The following is a 21,759-nucleotide window of genomic DNA, read 5'->3' as shown; positions in this document are numbered from 1 at the left end:
CACTGTGCTGGCACCAGAATGTGTGGCGGCACCTGCCGGCTTCCCTCAGTACATCCATGAGTGTGCTGGTTGTTAAGGAAATGATACATTTCATTGTATATTTTGATAAACATGTAATAAATAGATCTGTGTTTGAATCTCCAGGCAGGTGCTGGTGGTCCTGGTATGAGTATAGTGAGCTTGGCCAGCTTGCACCACTGAGATGAGGCAGACACTCATCAAAGCTGTCAGGTTTGCAATTCCCTCCAGAGACCTCTCCACCTCACCTGCCTGTCTTTAAAGCCTAGGTGTCTGCAACTCAATGTACTCCCGTGTAGCTTCTTGCTACATAAGAGTCTCCACATGAATGAAAGCTGTACCTGTTGATGAGACTTTCATGCCCACCAGTCAGTAGTCCTCTCTTGGGCATGCTCTCAGGAGTGAGAGAAACTTGCTTCCATGAAGTGGTGAGATGAGTAATGTGAGAATGGCAAACTGGTCCACACAGTGGAACAGGCCGGTACCTGACAGGATCGTATAGTTACAGACCTTCCTATGCATTTGTCACCATGCTCAGTGCCTCTTCTTCATGGGGCCAGGAACTAGCACGAATCTGTCGAGATGTGTACACTTTTTGAGTACATTCCTATTTTCATTCGTATCTAACTCATCAGAGCCATTGGGCAGAGGAATGGCAGATGGAGTTTAATCTCGATGAACGTGAGATGTTGCAAGCCGGGTTTGGTAAGACAAATCAGGGCAGGACTTTATTTATTTATTTATTTGCGATAAACGCTACAATTAACCTTAACCTAATCATGGGACAATTTACAATGACTAATTCTCCTACTGGGTATGCCTTGGACTGCGGGGGGGAATGGAGCAGCTGGGGGGGAGCCCATGCATTTCAAGGGGTAGACATACAGACTCCTTGCAGCATGGCACTGGAATTGAACTCTGAACTCCAGAACACCCAGAGGTGTCATAGCACCGCAGTAACTGCTATGCCTCCATGGCGCCGACTTACAGGGCTCTGGGGAATGCAGTTGTACAGAGAGACCCAGGAGAACAGGATGATAATTTTTTGAAAGGTAATATTTTCTTGTAGACAGGGCGGTGAAGAAGGTACTGACCATGCCAGCCTTCGTTTGCGTGGGCTTTGAATAGACGAGCTGGGATATCATGTTGCAGCTGTACAAGGTGTAGGTAAGCCCCTGTTTGCAGTATTGCACACAATTCTGATCACCCTGCTTTGTCATTTAACTAAAAAGGGTGCAAAACAGATTTAAGAGGGTGTTATCAGGGCTAGATGTTTTAAGTAATGAGGAGAGGCTGGATAGGCTGGGAACATTTTACCTGGAACAAAGGAGGCTGAGGATCACCTTACAGTTATTTCTATTTTGTGTGTGTGTGTGTGTTGGGGGGGGGGGAATTATTCAAGGAACATGTGACTTGTTATTAGGCTTCATGGTTTATGAGGAGCAAATATAAGATGAATATCATGGGTCATCAGGGTCGGGGAGTCGGAAACTAGAAAGTGAGAGAAAAAATTTTAGAAAGAACATTAAAGGGAACTTTTTCACACAAATGATGGTGGATATACGGAGCAAGCTACCACAGAGAGGAGTAGAGGTGGGAAGAGTTATGACATTTCAAAGACATTCAGAAATTTTTAGATATGGATCAAACACAGGAAAATGGGCTTAGTTCTGTCAGGCAACTTGGCTGGCATTGATGAGGGGCCGAAGGGCTTGTTCTCCATCCTGCATAGCTCTATGACTCAGTGGATATCAGCGTGTGATATCCCAATATCAGCGGAATGTTAACCACAATAAATACCCTGAGACCTCAGGTCCACTCAGTGCCTTTTCTAATCAACTTTTCAATACCAAGGAGTCTGCTCTGCAGGGACATTGTTCAGGCATAAGTTAAGGGTTAAAGTGTCCTCAATCAATTTACAGTGAATATAGAAATTCATTATCTAAACCAAACTCTGCCATTGCTGGCACTGGCTATGCTGCAGCCAGTGTCATTAACATTTAAATTATTTTAACACACTTGTGGATTTTCAGAGACTTTTCCTATACTTTGCTCTGGACTACAACATTCCTGAGAGGTTCCAACAATTCACACTTTAAAAAAGAAATCAGAGCAGGCAGCCGAAGCAACAGGGAGCGAGCTCACAGGCAGCCGGCCCTAATGCTGAGAGCTGTGCTCCGGAGGAAGGAATCAGCTGTGAGCACACAACACTGTCGAAGTAAATCTGACTCCTGCTGATTGGAGGTGCTGGAAAGAAGGGGGCATTCATTAGCCTGTAGTTGAGGTTGGATAGTGGCAGGAGGATCAATAAACTACTCTTAAGTTACCCCAGAATACTGGCAGGAGCCATCCTCAACCAATAGCTGCACTGTTTTGCATCAGGCCTTTACAGCATAGATGCAGATCCCTCGGCCCAGCTCGAGCGACTGCGCCCCAGGGAAGTCTTGTGTCCCCTCCTGCCTTGTCAGTGTGATTTTCTTAACCCTTTGTAAGTTAAAATTGGGCAAGAGGTGTCTGTGTCACGCCGAGTATAAAGCCATCTGCTGTGGTTTCACTGAGAGATTCTATGCCTGTGACAAGCAGAGAGATAATGTCATCGTGGCTATCAGCAGATAAAGCAACATCTGCTGCTCTTGACACCCACCATTGTCAGGCAAGTTTTATCTTTCCCTCTCCTCCCGTTAAACAGAAACTGCTCCTTGCATTGTATTTTGATGCTCAATTAGTGCAGTCTCGTATCAGGCCCCCTCATCGTACGCCCCTCCCCTCCCCTGAAGTAAAAGAGGGCCAATTGCCTTCAATGGCTTTGACTGTTTGAGGAAATGGCAATGGTTAGCGTAACGGGCCTGTCACTTTTCAGTAGGATGGAGCGCTCTTGCTGCCAATGGTCACCAACCCAGCTCGAGAGGGCCAATCAGCAACAGCCCTCGCCTGCCGACAAGGACATTGCTTTTTTTTCCCCGACAGTTCAGTGAAGCAGTGTGGCGGAAAATTGAGTCCAGATTCATTAGGCTTTTTTTCAGTGTGGTGCTCAAGTCGGTTTAAATTGATACATTTCCTAACAAAATTGAAGTGCTTTCTGCAGTGCCAAACAGAAAGGATTGTGACCTGATCGCCCCACTGAGCAGTCAAAGCTAGTTGATGGATCCATTAGGCTTGCTTAGGCTGCTTTTCCTCTTTCTCCATTTCAAACTGACACTGTAAATCTGAACCAATTTCAGACCCTAATCATCATTACAAACCTTTCCACTGTTCATTTATTACCAAAGCTTTTCTCCAGATGGTCCAGAGTCTATTCAGAGGAACCCCTGTGTGGTAGCATCTTAACTTTTCCCAGGCCTAGCTAAATATATTTATATAAGTGCACGGATATTTCACAAGCTCTGTCACCTACTCTGTTTTACCACCTCCTTGAAGGCAGATGCAGCCTGCTTTCGGCAGAAAAGATGTAAAGCAGGCTGGACACATTAGGTGAGATTGAAAGCTCTTTATCAATCAATATCTGCATTCAAATCAATGACATATTCCCTATCAAAGCAGGCAAGCAAAAGAAAAGATAGTCTCCCTGGAGTAACATGATAACAACTCTCTCATTGCCTGTGAACATCACCTTCTGTGCCTTTAACCCAAAGACTTCAGTCAAGTGGTTAACTTGTCTCTCAGTGAAGACCTGCTCAATGACTGTGTGTGAAGATTAATTGAGATCATCCTAAGTGGAATGGACTGTGAGGGAAATGAGTGGCTTCTCTCTCTCTCTCATTCACACACACATACATACACACACATACACTCTCTCTCACACATATACACATAAACACACACACACTGTCTCTCTCTCTCTCTCTCACACACACACACATACACACACACACACTGTCTCTCTCTCTCTCACCTCTCTCTCTCCCCCTGTCTGACTCTCCTTCCTTCGATCCCTCCCTCACTCTCTCTCTCCTTGTGTCTCTCTATCTCTCTCTCTCTCTCTCTCTCTCTCTCTCTCTCATTCTCTCTTCTCTCTCACACACACGAACACTCTCTGTCCCCTCACTGGGATGAGTTTGATGTGTACAGGCAGACTGAAGTATCTCCTTGTACATTGGCACCTGGCGAAGTATGGGATGAAGTGCTGCTGATGTTAGTTCCTGACAGTCACAGGCTCATTGTCTGAATGGCTCCAGGGGCCGCGTTGTGGTCTGTGCGAGGGATGCGGGACTTCCAGGCTCCTGGATAACAATGTCTGCACCGGGTGCACCAAGCTGCAGCTCCTCAGAGAATGCGAGAAACCGCGAGGAAGATGGGAGGTGGTCACTCCTAAGTTGTAGGAATGACTGTCAGGAGAGGGAAAGGCAATGGGCAGCCATTGCAGGCTATCCTGTGGCCTTTCCCTTCAGTAGTAAGTATACTCTTCTGGATGCGGCTGAGGAGGACGACAGTGGCTGGGTCTCTGAAGGGGGAGAAGACTGCAGTGCTGATAAGGGATTCCATAGCTGGGAGAGTAGACTCAAGATTCTGTGGGCTCAATAGGCATACTGAGATGGTACGTTGCCTTCCACGTATTAGGCCCAGGGACGTCTCAGATCAGATCCATGGGGGCGGGGGTAAACAGCCAGAAGTTTTGAGACATATCAGCACCAATGACATAGGTAGGAATAGAGTGGAGGTCCACAAGAGAGAATTTAGGGAGCTGGGCAAAAATCTGAAAAGCAGGACCGCCAGGGTAGTCATCTCTGGATTGCCTCCGGTGAGAATAAGAACAGGATGATTCAGCAGATGACTGCACATCTAAGGAACTGGGGTAGGGGTCAGGGCTTCAGATTTCTAGATCATTGGGATCTCCTCTAGGGAAGGTACAACCTTTACAAAAAGGATGGGTTACCCCTGAACCCGAGTGGCAGGGGGAGGGGGCAATATCCTTGCAGGCAGGAGAAAAGAATGGGAATAAAGGGAGCCTTTTCTGATTGACTGCCATTGACTACTGGTGTTCTGCAGGGGTTGGTGTTGGGACTGCTTCTTTTTATGTTCTATGTCAATGATTTGAATTACAGAATTGATAGTTTTGTGATCAAGCTTGCAGATGATAGGAGAATATGTGGAGGGGCAGGTAGTGTTGAGGAAGCAGGGAGGTTGTGGATGGATTTAGACAGATTAGGAGAATGGGCAAAGTGGCAGATGTAATACAGTGTAGGGAAGTGTACAGTCATACACTTTGGTAGAAGGAATGAAAACATAGACTCTATTCTAAGTGGGAGGAAAATTCTAAATTCTGAAGTGCAAAGGGACACTTCCTAAAGGCTAACTTGCAGGTTGAATTGGTGGTGAAGAAGGCGGATGTAATATTGAGGCTTTATGACGCTGGTGAGGCCTCACTTGGGATATTGCGAGCAGTTTTGGGCCCTGTATCTCGGAAAGGATGTGCTAACTTTGGAGAGGGTTCAAAGGAGGGTCAGGAAAATGACTCTGGGATTGAAAGGCTTGTCATATGAGAAGTGTTTGATGGGCCTGTACTGGCTGGAACTTAGAATAATGATGGGGGAATAGCATTGAAACCTATTGAGTATTGAAAGGCCTAGATAGAGTGGATGCAGAGAGGATGTTTCTTATAGCCGGGGAGTCTAGGACTAAAGAGCACTACCTAGAATAGAGAGATGTCCATTTAGAAAGGATATCAGGAGGAATGTATTTAGCTAGAAGGCAGTGAATCTGTGGAATTTATTGCTGCAGATGGGTATGGAGGCCAGGTCATTGGGTATATTTAAGATGAGGGTTGACAGGTTCCTGACTACTCAGGGCATGAAAGATTACAGAGAGAAGGCAAGAGAATGCAGTTGAGAGGGAAATGGATCAGCCATGATGAAATGATGGAGCAGAGATACTGGGCCGAATGGCCTACTTCTGATCCTATGTCTCATCGTCTTATGGTCATAAACTCAAAAAGACCCTTCAGCCCACCGAGTCTGTGCTGACCATCAAGCACCCATTTAAACTACTCCCATTATATTTCCTACTTTCATATCAATTTATACAAGAGGGAGACGATACAAAAGCTTGAAAGCACATAGCAGCAGGCTCAAGAACAGCTTCTATCCCACTGGTACAAAACCGCTGAAAGGTCCTCCTGTACGATAAGGTGGACACTTGACATCACGATTGACCTGCCGTGGCCTTACACCCTATTTTGCACTTTCTTCATTGTGCATTCTGAGATTTCTTTTCCCTTTACAACCTTGATGTAATGATGCTACTGTATGAAGTGATCTATATGGATGACATGCAAACATTTTTACTGTACATGTGACAATAATAAACCAACCACCCCGAGACTCTAACAATTGTCCGTGGTCAATTAACCCACAAATTACATGTATTTGAGTCTGCCCCACTGAATGAGCCCTTTCTCCTAAACACAAGATCTTGCCTTGTGCTTTAAGTAAAGCTCTCAAAGGCAGAGATGGAGTAGGTCTGGGGCTGTGCTGAGGCACTGCTGGTGGATCGGGGCAGAAACTGAAGCCAGAAAGGCATCAGTCATATTCCGTACCTTACACCTTGACCTCAGTAAGCGGTCGAGTGCAGCCTGGGCGAAAGACATTCTGTCAGTCCATTTGCAACATGATCGAGGGTGTTGCTGGGACTCGAGGGACTAAGTTATGGAGAGAGGTTGAGCAGGTTGGGACAATTTATTGCAGCATAGGGGAATGAGGGGTGATATTGTAGAGATGTATAAAATGCTTTAGCACATAGATAGGCTGAATGTGTGCATTCTTCCCAGAGTAGGGAAACCAAGAACCAGAAGACATAAGCCTGGGGTGAGAAAGGAATCTGAGAACAGCCCTTTTACCCAGCATGTGGAGTGAGCTGCCAGAAGAAGTGGTTGAAGCAGGTGTATTACCAATATTTAAAAGGCACTTACATGGTATATGGATGGGAAAAATCCAATGCAGGGATTCCCAACCTGGGGACCACGGGCCCCTCGGTTAATGGTAGGGGTTCATGGCATAAAAAAGTTGTAAACCCCTGGTCCAGAGGGATATGGGCCAAACATGGACAAATGGGAATAGTTTAAATAGGACTAACTAAAGGGCCAGTTTCCATTTTGTATGACGCTATGACTCTAGTGATTGGAGTCAGAGCTGACAGAGGGAAGACGATTGTAGTTGTTGGAGGTCAATTATCCCAACTGCTGGCATTACGGTGGGACTTGCTCAGGGTGCTGTCTTTGACCCAGCCACTTTCAGCTGTTTCATTGTTGACCTTTCTTCCATCAAAAGAGAAGCGGTGAGGACATTCCCTGATGATTGCACGATTTTTAATTCTGTGCACACCAAATGAAGTACCTCATGCTGGTGTGGAGCGAAGCTTGTACAAAACTTGGGTATGGGAGTGGCAAGTAATTTCTTTGTTACATAATTGTAAGGCAATGTACATCTCCAACAAGAGGAAATTAATCTGCCCTTGGCACTCGTGGCACTACTATCACTGAGACCCCTACCCGTCATCCATATACTGAGTGGGGTGGGGTGGGGGTTGGATAATATTGATCAGAAACTCAAATTACATAATTACTGTGGTTAGAAGAGTAGATTAGAGTGGCAATAATCTGACCTGATATCTCAATGCTTCACAAGCTGATATCCACAAGCCAAAGGTCAGGACTGGGATGAAACACTTCCCACATGCCTGGATTAGTGCAGTTCTGACAACTCCCTAGAAATTCCACATTCACCAGAGCAAATTAGCCTATCTGACCCTATAAACCACTCCAATTATTTATTCTCTCTACTGCCATTTCACAGTGCTTACAATACAAATTATCTACAAAGCGTATTGCATTTACACACCCAGGTTATCCTGACAGCACTTCCCATATCTGCAACGTCAAGAAGGACAAGGGGAACAGGTGCGAGGGAATACCACCACCTGCAGGTTTTCTGAGGCCGCACACCATCCGGACTTAGTACTGCTGTTCCTTCGTTGGACATCTCCAACTCCTGAACTCCTGGCCCAACAGCACTGTGAGAGTATCTTCTCCAGCACTATGGATGTTCAGTTAACCCAGTTCATTACCACCATCATGGGGTTAATTAGGGAGGGCAATAAATGGAGGCCTTGGCAGTAATACGCAGAAACAGAAAATGAATAAATGAAGGAAAAACCTAGTCCTCTCACTACCTCCTCTCTGGGTAAGTTAACCTCTTGGTAGCACTTTCATCTCTGCGGCAGAAAGTCATGCTGTCATTCAAATTCTGCTGTCAAATGGAGAAGCTTGCATTTCAGTCAGGAAATTCCTATTGTATTGGTGTGGTATGCTATTTTTCCCTTGTAATCTGTCTGATCTGACACAGAAGAACAAAAATTGTGGACGAGGTGTAGAATGCACAGCAGCAAGGATGTTAATGAAGAGCCTTGCTAACTGTCTGCTGACTTAGAAATTGGATTAAACTCACCTTGCAGTGACTCTTCCTGGTGAGACATAAACCGCACAAAACACCGAACCCCAACTAAACCAGGCTCAACTACACCAAATCCCACCCACACCAATCCCCCACCTGCACCAAACCCCGTACACCGGTTCCACCCACACCAAGCTCCACCTACACAAACCCCATTCACACCAAACCTTACCTACACAAGCCCCTCCTACACCAGCTCCAACTACGCCAAGTCCCACCCACACCAAACCCCCCTACACCAAACCCCCCTACACCAGCCCCAACTACGCCAAGTCCCACCCACACCAAACCCCCCTACACCAAACCCCCCTACACCAGCCCCAACTACGCCAAGTCCCACCCACACCAAACCCCCCTACACCAACCCCCCCCTACACCAGCCCCAACTTCGCCAAATCCCACCCACACCAAACTTTACCTACACAAGCCCCTCCTACACCAGCCCCAACTACGCCAAGTCCCACCCACACCAAACCCCCCTACACCAGCCCCAACTACGCCAAGTCCCACCCACACCAAACCCCCCTACACCAAACCCCCCTACACCAGCCCCAACTTCGCCAAATCCCACCCACACCAAGTCCCACCTTACCAAACCCCACCCACACCAAGCCCCACCTTACCAAACCCCACCCACACCAAGCCCCACCTGCACTAAACCCCACCCACACCAAGCTCCACCTACACAACCCCCCCACACCAGCCCCACCCACACCAAACCCCAACTGAACCAGCCCCAACTACACCAAGTCTCAGCCACAACAAGCCCCACCTGCACCAAACCCCCTATACCAGCCCCACCCACACCAAACCCCAACTGAACCAGCCCTAACTACACCAAGTCTCAGCCACACCAAGCCCCATCTGCACCAAACCCCCCTACACCAGCCCCACCCACACCAGTCCCAACTACACCAAGCCCCACCCACATCAATCCCCAACTACACCAAACCCTAACTAACTGTGACCTATTCCCATGCACACTAGGCCCCACAATCCAAAGGCCTCATCTACAGCAAGGTACCCCATATATCCCATCCACGCTGCCCCACATACATCAAGCCCAACATATACCAAGCTCCACATACACTGTCTCATCCACACCAAGCCCCACCCACACCAGCCCCACCCACAACAAACCCCACCCACACAAAACCCCACCCACACAAGCCCCACGTACACCAAGCCCCACCCACCCCTGCTCCCTCCCATATCTGGCGTTGTAACACCATCTTACAAGCTGATCCTCAACATAAAAGGTCTGAAGGTGCTGGAAATCCAAAGTTATACACATACACACCATTCTGGAGGAACTCAGCAGGGCTGCATCAGTGGAGCAGAATAAACATTCAACATTTTGAGCTGAGACCCTTCATCAGGACTGGAAAGGAATGGGAAAGTGGGATTGTTTGGGCAACTTCCCCTTCCTTTCCAGTCCTAATGAAGGGTCTTGGCTTGAAATGTCTACTCTTTATTCCATCACTTGGTTTTGAAACACCTAGTCGCTAATCCTTGGGTCATACAATCAGAGAGTTGATCATGTACTCTGACTTAAATATGTCCCTTGTGGCTAACGGGATCAGTGGGTATGGAGAGAAGGCAGGTACAGGGTTCTGAGTTGGATGATCAGCCATGATCATACTGAATGGTGGTCCAGGCTCGAAGGGCCAAATGGCCTACTCCTGCACCTATTTTCTTTGTTTCTATGACTGGCATACCCATTTAGATTAGAGGGAGTGCTGCATTATAGGAGGTGCTGTCTTTCACATGTTAAATTAAATCTTCAGAAATTCTGGACACTGATCCTACAAGGTTAGTATAAATGAAAGAAATGCTTGGGGATGGCACTGAAATCTTGACTCATGTACAGAAATTCAGCATAAATGGCAGACTGGACCTTCTGCCCCACAAAGTACCTACCTGTTTATTAGGCACCTCCTGGACCCAAACTGGCCTCATCTGCTTCCTCAGAACCTACAGTAAGTGGAATCAAGTCAGCCTTGATCCCAAGGGACTGCCTAAGAAGGAAAACAAGATTAAACCTTCATTGATAACCAACAGAGCAACAACAAGGAACAAATGGGGGCGGTACAGTAGTGTAGTGGTTAGCGCAACACTTTACAGTGCAGGTGGCCTGGGTTCAATTCCCACAGCTGCCTGTAAGGAGTTTGCACATTCTCCCTGTGACTGCGTGGTTTCCTTCGGGTGCTCTGGTTTCCTCCCATTGTCCAAGGACGTACCAGTTGCTCGGTTAATTGGTCATTGCAAATTATCCCGTGATTGGGCTAGGATGAATTGAGGGGATTGCTGGGCGGCATGGTTCAAAGGGCTGGAAAGGCCTGTACTATGGTTCTCAATAAGTAAGTTAATCTCAGCAAGAACCTCAGACAGCAGTCTACTCTGGCCCTTCCAAATGTAGCTCCCAAGGTCTGGCTGCCAGTAACTGTGGCAACTGAGTATAGAGAGGAGTCAGCCCCCTGCTACGAACTCAAAGGATAAGGTTATTGTGGAGGGACAGCCCAGTCAATTGTTGTACATGACCCTACCACTGGCCAGACAATTCTGACTTGGCATTGGTTGCTTTGCAGGTCCATGTCACCAACCTCTGACCCCCACTGGCAGCACCTCGCTGCCCCTTTACAGGGTTCTTAACAGTTTAGTAAACATCCTTTCCTTTCCCCCTCTCCAATGCTACCACAGCAACAACAAACCTGTTGAAACAAAACAACAAAGAAAGATCTTTTCTTTGCTAATTGTTCTCAATGAAACTCAGCCCCAGAGATTAATTAGTGTTTAATCTTGAAAGCAATTGGAGCCAAACTGTAGCATTGATGGGAATATGAAAGAGGCTGTGTGGTTATGGGAGAAGTGCATACTTAAGGGAGACCTATGTTGGTTAAATTGTGACAGACAACTGTTGGGACCAATGGATAAGGCAACCCCAGGTAACCTCGGTCCTGAATGCCTCTTCCTGAACAGAGTCAGTCTCGGTGGCTGTGGAGTAATAACAGAGATGAAGGTATGGGCAGAAGAGTAGGAACATGCAAAACTGCCGTTTCAACACCAATCAGCCATACTTGCAGCATAGAGAGGCCTTTGCACTAAATAAGGAGGCTCTGATATTCTCAGAGACTGTGTATCCTAGGGTCCTAGAGTAATACAACATGGAAACAGGTCCTTCAGCCCAATTTGACCATGCCAACCAAATTGCTGACCTGAATCTGTCTCTTTTCCCTATATTTGTCCCATATGCATCTATCGTTTCCTGTCCCTTAATTAGACCCTTCCACCACAATCTCCCACACCAGTCTGACCTTGGGGGAAGTAGCTAGAGGAGTCAATCGTCATTCAGAAGCTGGGACTTGGTGGGACACCATGTCACAGAGTGAAATGTCCGGAGGGTCAGAACAGTTAGGGTGTTGGAACTGGACAGATGACCAGGAATAGGGATCCAGAGTGGTTCAGTAGATGTTGGATGGTTTGGGAGCTGATGGCTAAGAACAGTCAATGAGGACAGGAGTCTGGAATGATAAGAGTCAAAGGTTGAAAATGCCCACTGCCTGGAGGAAGATGGACAGGAGGCTCTACAACAGTAGACCTGCAATCCCCCCACAAGCCAATCACAAACCAACAATTCTGGTTCTTGCAAATGACACAGTAGAATTTTACGCGCCTGTAAAACAAGTTTTCAATGCCACGTGGATTAGAATGAGGATCACGCATGTGGAAATAACAGATAAACTTCAGCTCAAGATTGTTACGGGAACAGCAATGAAGAACCCTTCTATATCTGAGTGCAACAGAATTCCTGAGCCTCCAGCTGGGACTTGCCTGGCTGACAGTGGTGAAAACTGAGAGGAAGCTACTGATGTGATGAAGGAAGCCCAGAACAGCAGCAGAGATGGAGGACTTTCACTGTTGCCCTAAGTGCCAGCAGTGCACTGGGCTGAACTTCTCAACATAAGACTTGCTCTGAATTAAACATTGTTCCAGAAGCACAATAACTTGATGGATGCTTCCTAACGCACCTAACATGCCACACAGCATGCTCAGTCAGAGATAACACTGGACCAAGTTGACTGTGAACTTTCCTGAGGATGTAGTCCAAAAAGAATGATCAACAAAGGGCATGGGAAGACTTGTTGGAATTCTGGAGAGGTTAAGGGAGGGTTTAGACAAAGCTCTACCACTGATGCTATGGTGGGTAACTTCCAGGAGCTGCAATAGTCACCTTTGGAAGAACAGTGCAATCTGAGAGCTGGGGAGATAGCAGAGTGAGTGAAGTACATGGCCATGTAAAGCAAAAGATGAGAATTTGAACCAGGAAATGGCACAGGTTAGCAAGTGCAAGGACAATGTGTGCACAGAGCTTGTGGTGCGTCTGGACTCCTGCCACAGTGGTTCGGTTGAGTTGATTAGCAAAGACGTTGTCATTAAATTGAACCAATTCCTGAGTATGTTTAACATACAGTGGAATCAAAGCTATCACTGATTCTGATCTGTTACCTGTTCCCAGGTTTTGGGAACATGTCTTTGTCACCATCTTGATTTGTTACCTGTTCTATATAAAGTTTATATAAAGACCTCCATTAACTTGTGTTGTAATATCTATCGTACCAGACTCTCCATGTTTTCAAAGAGCTAATTTGCACTAATTAATTCAGAGATCTGTCCACATTTCATCGTAAGCCATATTTTCTAATTGTGCCCTCAGCCCTGAGCTCATTGTCCAATGTAAGTAGCTTGATCTGTTCCTTGCATCCTTATAAAGATCAGAATAAATTCAGTCATCAAGGCTTGTTATCTTGCCTGAATCCCATAAGGAGTGGAATCATTTAGTTCCATCTTTGGAACTGTAAATGGAATTGATCTTTTCTGAAAAGGGTTTGTTTTGCTTTGAACCAGGTTATGAACTTCCATCTGATGCACTGACTGATGAATCCAGAAGTTGGCAGCAGTGTGTTTTTATTAATAGTGTTAAGCGAGAGTGTTCTAGTTTATAAATTCTGTTTAAATTTGTTTTAGAATGTAACATTTCTTTTTGCTTGATGTGCATCATTGTTATCTGGACACACTCCAGAGCAAGTCTCTGTCTGATCGTCAAACTTCGTGGTTAATTGTATGTTTCAAACAGGAGAGCAGCTGCTAACCTGATGCCATTGGAAATATGGAAATCAAAGGGAGATACAATTTGTAAATGGGACGGTTTTACAGCTTAGGAGAGCCCCCTCTGTACACAGGACAGTTTAATTACCTCTGGCAGTCCACTGCTTAATGCTTTTGTGTAAAATTCCTTTGTGCTAATGCAGTAGTTAACATGTTTGGGTTGCGCACTGCATTAGTACTGGCGCACAAAGGAAATGTTAAAGCATAAATTAAGCAGCATGCAATCCGAATTAATTGTGTACCAGGAGAGAAGGAGACGCAGCAGGGAGAAGTAGGCAACCATTAATGGGGCCCCTCATCACACCCGCTGGCTGTCCAAAGGTGATTTGTCCATTGGGAATTGCTTTAAAGTCTAGTTACTGTTGCTATGTAGGCAAGCATGAAACCATTTTCGAAAACAGGAAGATCCCAGAGGAAGACATTCTAACATTTGATCTGTTGTTAGAGTATATCATGCACCATCACACCTCCTTAACTGACCGATCGTGGTCTACATTGGAAATGAAAAAAAATCCTGCAGATGCATCTATGGAAAGAGAAGTAGTCAACGATTTGGGTCTGTGATCTTTCTTTGTAACAGGGAAAGAGAGAGATGGTAAATTGGTAAATTGGTTTATTATTGTCACAAGTATCAAGGTACAGTGTAAAACTTCATTTTGTACAAGGTCCTACAAGGAAAACTAGTAACAGAGTGCAAAATAAAGTGTTACAATTACAGAAAAAGTGTAGTGCAGGAAGACAAGGACACTAGGCCATGATGCATTAGATTGTGAAGCCATTTTATCATGCAAGATCTCCAGTCAACAGTCTTACAACAATGGAATGGAAGCTGTCCTTGAGTCTGGGGGTATGTGGTTTCAGGCATTTGCTTCTTCTGCCTAATGAGGTGGGGGTAGAAGAGAATTTCCAGGATGGGTCAGGGATTTGATTATGCTGGCAGCTTTATCAAGGCAGCAAGAAGTGTAGATCTTGCCCATGGAAAGGAGGCTGGTTTCTGGTTTGGGCTGAGCTGTGTCCACAACTCTGCAATTTCTTGCAGTCTCTGGAAGAGCAGATGCCCCATCAAGGGAAGATGTATTTGGATATTGGTCAGTTTTCAGTCAGAGGGATGCTGAGGCACAGACTGGTAGAATAAAGTGTGAACAGTTATCTGTACATTAAGCTACTTGACCTATGTAATGTGTTGGAACTCATTCTGAAATGACTCCAGCGGAATGACCATGCCCTGTTCTCCTTCATCCTGTTCCTTGTCCCAGATCATGTGCTCTTCTCTGCACTGAGAGTAGTGGGTGATGGTAGAAGGGATCAGAGAGAGCCAGCCACAGTTCATAATTCTTCCTAACAAGACCCATGTTCAACACTGAGAATGTTTATACTCCATCCCATCTCTCCCCCTCCTTTGGTAGAATGAGTTATGGGCTAAAGTTTGAATATGGTTTAATGTCCTATTTGAAAGCAAAGCCTGTCACAGCCTTCCTCCCTAGACCTGCTGGGGAATAGTTTATTATGCTTCTTCACACATGGGTGCTTTCCACAATAAAACTTTTCATATCCTTTTAAGAACTAGATTGGACTGTTATAAACATTTACACCACACTAACACATCATCTCCCTCACATCGGAATTTGTTAAATTCCCTTTCCAGATGAATATACTAGAGGAGATTACAAATATGATAGCTTTTCAGATTGTTGGAGCTGAATAAATTAGTTTAGCGACCGTTTACAGAGACTAAATTGGAGCCATTAAATTGTGGATTAAATTGATGATACTTTCATTGTCTGCCCTTCAATACTGCTGTAAAATCAATTAGCCATCACCATTCCATTCAGCACAAAGTGTGATTGTCAGCACTGGCCCCTGGGTGATGGGCTATCTGAGAGAGACAGGAAATGTGTGTGGGGGTGTTGTTTGTGAATGTGGGGTGATGGGGTGAGTGCGATAGCCATTGTTAATGCCAGAAAAAGCACAATCTGTCTTTCCTCTGCCGCTGGCTCCCACTGCCTGCTGACAGAGGTACAGTACTGTCAATAACTGAGAGCCCCAGCTAAAAGAGAGCAAATATCATATTGTACAGTTATTGTGCACAGTCTCCTTGACTCACTGAAAGAGCCGACAACTTCTTTCCAGTTCCCTTCCTCACCTTTGCCACAAATCTTTTCCTTTAGAATAGAGAACCAACCCACCTTTTAATACTTACTGCTAGAACTGCTCTTGACAACCTACATTGGTGGGGGATTACAGATGTGAAACAAATGAAAAACTTCAGCACCCTTAACTTCCTCAAGGTGTCCCAAAGTGTTCAAACACCAATAAAGTACATTTGGAAGCCTGCTATCTGTTTTGATGCAGGAATCATAGCAAACCTGAGTAAAGCACAGCAAGTTCCCATAAACAGCAATGATAATAGCCTGATAATTAGTAACTGGTTTATTATTGTCATATGTAGAGTGTAGATAGATATAGTGAAAAATAAAGTGAAAAGCCTTTGTTTGTATGCCATCCAGTCAGATCACTCCATACAAGGAGGTAGTACAAAAGGAAAAAGAAAACAGAAGTGTTAATAGGCAAAGTGCAAAAGCCACGACATAGTAGATTGACAGATCAAAAGTTCATTTTCAGTACACTTATGGTCTGCTCAAGAGTCTTATAACAACGAGGCAAATGTGGTCCTTGAGCCTGGATATGCATCTTCTCAGGCTTCCTCTTTTGTTATCTGTGTTTTAGTGGTTAAGAGACACATAATGGATGGGTACAATGGAGTTATGTTCCGCTCCTCCTCTCAATGCCTAGAAGGAATTGGTATTGGTACTTGTTTACTATTGTCACATACTCTATGAAACCGTGAACTTCGATTGTTTGGTGGTCCAGATCACTACACATCACCCATTCCAGCCCTCACCTACACTTCACCAGTGACCAGTCTAAGAAAACTCTTCCTGCACTTCCTTTATCACGTTCTTTAAACTTTATTTATTCCCTTATCTTAATATGTGGTGTTTAACTTCATTTGCTGAAGTTCCTGGGACTTGTACTGAGATGATTTACAGTACTAATTGTATTTTTGTATTGCTATCGATGTCTACTTTATGTATTGTAAATATTTTAGCACTTCCGCAGATATTACAGGTAATTCGAGATTTTGCAGATAATTCATCTTAAATTCCCCCATTTGCCATGGGATCTGAAGCAGCCTTGCCCTTTAAATGAAGCGTCAACCTTTCATCCACAGTCCCTTTAAGGTCCTAATGGTGTTAGGATTCATCAAGGTAGTGAGTGGCAGCTATTGTGATCTTTAAAATTAAATTATTCTGAAATAAACTGATGTTTAATCATTAGCTTTATTAAATAAGTGCCTTATGCATGATGAGTGCAGGATAATTGACTTGATGCTTATCAATAACACTTCTAAATAATTGACTGTTTCTTTATCAATAAGATTGTCTAATAACCAGCAGAAGCTTTACCAATAAAATACGGGATAATTGGGGCTGTTCCTGAGTAATGCAACCTTCAATGGATTATTCCCATAGAGCAACACTTCTTGACATGTATTACCCATTATTGATCAAATAGCCATTGATTACTTAATAGGAATTCAGTGTAATCCGTCATTTATTTATCAGTAAGTATCACAGGCTTCTGAGCCCAACGTCACAAGAACGCATTACCAAACAAATTTCAAAGGAGGAGAGTACCAAAGCTTGTTGTACATTGCTTATTGTGGGTAGCCCCTCTATGATTTCAGTGTTTACTTCTGTCTTGAGTAGGTCCTCTTCACCAACACAATGCCTCACTAGATGAAGAGTCTTGTCTTGAAACATACATTGTCTATTTCCCTCCACTGACCTGTTGAGATCCTCCAACATCTTGTTTGTTGCCCCGACTACTCTGCTCCTCTTATACCACAAAAAAACTGCATCAAATCTACTGCCCAACCAATGATCACAAAATTTACTTCATCCCTCCCCTTCTCCTGGTTTCATCTATCATCTACATCTTCGTATTTCTTCCTCCCTTTCCCCATCTTCTTGCTCTGACTTCTCATCTTTTTTTTACAGTCCTGATGAAGGGTCTTGGCCCAAAATGTCAACTGTTTACTGTTTTCCATAGCTGCTGCCTGGCCTGCTGAGTTCCTCCAGGATTTTGTGTGAGCTGCCCGGTCAACGATCATGGTTCCATCCATAAAGTTGTAATTAGGGATAGACAATCCTCTGTTGCGAGGATTGGAAGTTCCAGAAGCTGTGTTGTCTGCCTGGTGCCTGGGTTCAGGATATTTTACCAGGCCTGCAGAGAAATTATGAGTGTGAGGGGAAAGTTCTATTTCTCATGGTCCAAATAAGAACCAATGACATTTGAAGAGCAAGGAAAAAATGTTTTGCTGAGGGAATTTGAACAACTATAGACTAAATTAAAATTCAGAACCAAAAGAAAAATAATCTCTAGATTGTTACCTCAGCCATGTGCAAATCAGCAAGGGTTAATAACATGGCTCAAAGATTGGTGTCAGAGAAGTGGGGTTTAAATTGATGGAACATTGGCACCAGTATTGGGGAAGGGGGGGAGCTGTTTTGACGAAATAGTCTTCACCTGAACCATGTGGGGACCAGGGTCCTGAAGAATTGCATAACTAGAGATGTGGGTAGGGCTTTAAGATAAATAATAGAGAGGTGGGTCCACCACTCTGAAATAGTAGGGATATAGTAGAAGGGAAGGAGAGTGCAGGAGAAGTTACGGAAGACTCCAGAATAAGGGAAAAACTTTAGAAAGAGATAAGAATTTAACTTCAACCAACATGGTGACAAAATTGAAAAGCTGTTATATTTGAATGTACACTATGCACGAAATAAGGTCATTGATCTTGTACAAATTCTATTGAAAGGACAGGCAGATGGGCCAAGGGAGTGGGTTGGTTTTGTTGGTAAGAAATGAAGTCAAATTTAGAAAGAAGTGAAGCATGTGAAAGGGGCAATTTTATGATGGTCATGGGGGATTTCAATATGCAGGTAGTTTGGAAAAACCAATAGAAGGCAACCAAGAAGCAATATGGAGAGAAAGGATGAACTACAAAGATAAGCTAGCCAATAATATAAAAGAGAAGACCAAAAGTCATTTAAGATATATAAAGTATAAAAGAGAGACAAGAGTACATATCAGACTGCTGTAAAATTATGCTGGAGTTGTATAAGTGCAAGAAAAGAAATGGCAGATGAACTAAGTAAGTATTTTGCATCTGTCTTCACTGTGAAGGACACCAGCAGTGTGCCAGACATTCAAGTGTGTCAGGGAGCAGAAGTGAGTGTAATCACTATTACTAAGGATGTGTTTGAGAAGTTGTAAAGTCTGATGGTAGATATGTCATGTGAACCAGATGGAGTGGACCCCAGGATATTGAAAGAGGTAGATGAAGAAATTGTACAGGCATTATAGAGTTAGAAAATAGAGTCATAGGTCACTATAGCACAAAGCCAGGCCCTTTGGCCAATCTAATCCATGTAGAACTATTAATCTGCCTGGTCTCATTGACGTACCCTTCCCATCCACGTACCTTTCCAAATTTCCCTAAAATGTTGAAATTGAGCCAGCATCCACCACTTCCACTGACAGCTCATTCCACACTCTCACCACCCTCTAAGTGAAGAGGTTTTCCTCATGTTTAATTAAACATTTCACCTCTCAACCTTAACCTATGAACTCTAGTTCTAGTCTCACCCAACCCTCAGTGCCTGCTTGCATTTATCTTACCTATACCTCTCAAATTTTGTATACTGCTTTCAAATCTGCCGTCATTCCTATATGCTCTAGACAATAGAACCTAATCAATTCAACCCTTCCCTATAACTCATATTTTCTCTGTACTCTTTCATTCCGACTGATATCTTTCCTGTAGGTTAATGACCAAAACTGCCCATGATACTCCAAATAAGGCCTCACCAACTTCTTGTACAACTTCAACTAAAAATCCCATCTCCTGTACTCACTACTGTGATTTATGAAGGCCAATATGTCAAAAGCTTTCTTTATGATCCTAAATACCTGAGATGCCATCTTCAAGGAATTATAGATCTATATTCCAAGATCCCTCTGTTCTACCAAACTCCTCAGTGTCCTACCACTCCCTGTGTATGACTTATCCTGGTTTGTCCTCCTAAAGTGCATTATGATCACTAGATGCAAAGCGTTCCCCAACACAGACTTCTCTCATCTGCTCTGTCTTGTTCCTTAATACGAAATCTAGTATTGCACTCTCACTAGTTGGGACCTCTATGTACTGATTAAGGGCACTTTATGAACAAATTTGACAAACTCTATCTCTTTAGAATTACAAAATTACAATCACTTTCAGATATTTGCAACAGTCAGTGATCGCTCTAAAAATTTGCTACTCTAAATCCTTCAGACTGTTGGATAGTCTATAACATAATCTCGTTAACATGGTCATCCCTTTCTTATTCCTCAGTTTGACCCATATAGCCTTAATAAATGAGCTCTCCAGTCTGTCCTGACTGAGACTCTAGTGATACTTTCCTTGACTAGTAGTGCTAACCCTCCCCCCTTAATCCCTCCCACTCTACCACGTCTAATACATCAAAACGCTGGAACAATGAGCTGCCAGTCCTGCCCATCCTGCAACCAAATCTCACTAATGGCTACAATGTCATAATTCCACATGCTGATCCATGCCCTCAGCTCATCCACTTTTCCTACCACACTCCTTGCATTGAAATATACACAACGCAGAACATTAGTCCTGTCATGCTCCATCTTCTGATTCTTGGCTTTATATGTAGGCTTAACAACATTTTTCCCCACAGCCTCTCCACTCTCTGCACTGGTGCTCTGGTTCCATCCCTCAGCAAATCTACTTTAAACTTTCCTCCCCACCTCTCCCCTATACAACACAAGCAAACCTTCCTGCAAGTATAATAGTCCCCTCCATTGAGTTTATGTGTAAATCGTTCCTTCTCTACAGGTATCACCTTCCCTGGAAGAGAGCCCAATGATCTAAAAATCTGAAGACCTTCCTCTGCACCATCTGCTTAGAACAGGAAGTTCATGAAGTTTTACATACAGTGTAGAACTATATGATCTTTCTGTTTCTGGCCTCACTAGCACGTGGCACAGGTAGGAATCCTGTGATCACAGCTCTAGAGGTCCCATCCTTTAAGTTAACACCTAATTCCCTGAACTTACTTTGCAGGATTTCATCACCCTTTCTACCCATGGCATTAGCACTGATATGTAACACAAACTCTGGCTGCTCACCCTCTCAGTTAAGAATGCTGTGCTGGCAGCTGGGAGGAAACATGCCATCAGGAATCTTGTTCTCATCCACAAAGCCTCCTCTCAGTTCCCCTAACCAATGAATCGCTTGTCACTATAGCTCACTTGTTCTCCTCCCTTTCTTCTGAGCCACAGAGCCAGACTTAGTGCCAGTGATGAATACTGTGACTTTCCTCTGCTAGGTTATCCTCCCCAACAGTGTCCAAAGCAGTACACCTGTTGTTGAGGGGAATGGCCACAGGGGTACTCTGCATTGGCTGCCCATCCCCTTTCCCCTTCCTGATGGTCACCCAGTCATCTGTGCCCTGCACCTTGGGTGTAACTACCTCCTGGTATCTCCTGTTGATTAACCCTCAAGAATGATCTGCAGTTCATCCAGTGGCAGTTCCTTAACATGGACTTAATAGCATTATTGGCAATCTTTCAAGAATCACTAGATCCTGTAATGGTTTGGGAGGACTGGAAAATTACAAACATCACTCAACCTTTAAGAAGGGAAGGAAGCAAAAACAGAAAATTATAGGCCAGTTAACCTTATTTTAGTGGTTGACCAAGTTTAACATCTTAGTCAATTTTTAAGGATGCTAAGAAAGGTAATAGGGAGAAACTGGGAACTATAGACCGGTCTTACGTCGGTAGTATGCAAACCACTGGAAATGATTCTTAAGGATGGGATCTACGAGCATTTGGAGAAGTACAGTCTACTCATAGATAGTCAACATGGCTTTGTGAAAGGATGATCAAGCCTGACGAGACTGATTGAGTTTTTTGAAGATATAACAAAAGAAATTGATGAGGGTAGAGCAGTGGATGTGGTTTACATGGACTTTAGCAAAGCATTTGACAA

This window comes from Hypanus sabinus, chromosome 9, assembly GCF_030144855.1.
Source record: "Hypanus sabinus isolate sHypSab1 chromosome 9, sHypSab1.hap1, whole genome shotgun sequence".
NCBI lineage: Eukaryota > Metazoa > Chordata > Chondrichthyes > Myliobatiformes > Dasyatidae > Hypanus > Hypanus sabinus.
Note: the sequence above shows the minus strand (reverse complement) of the source record.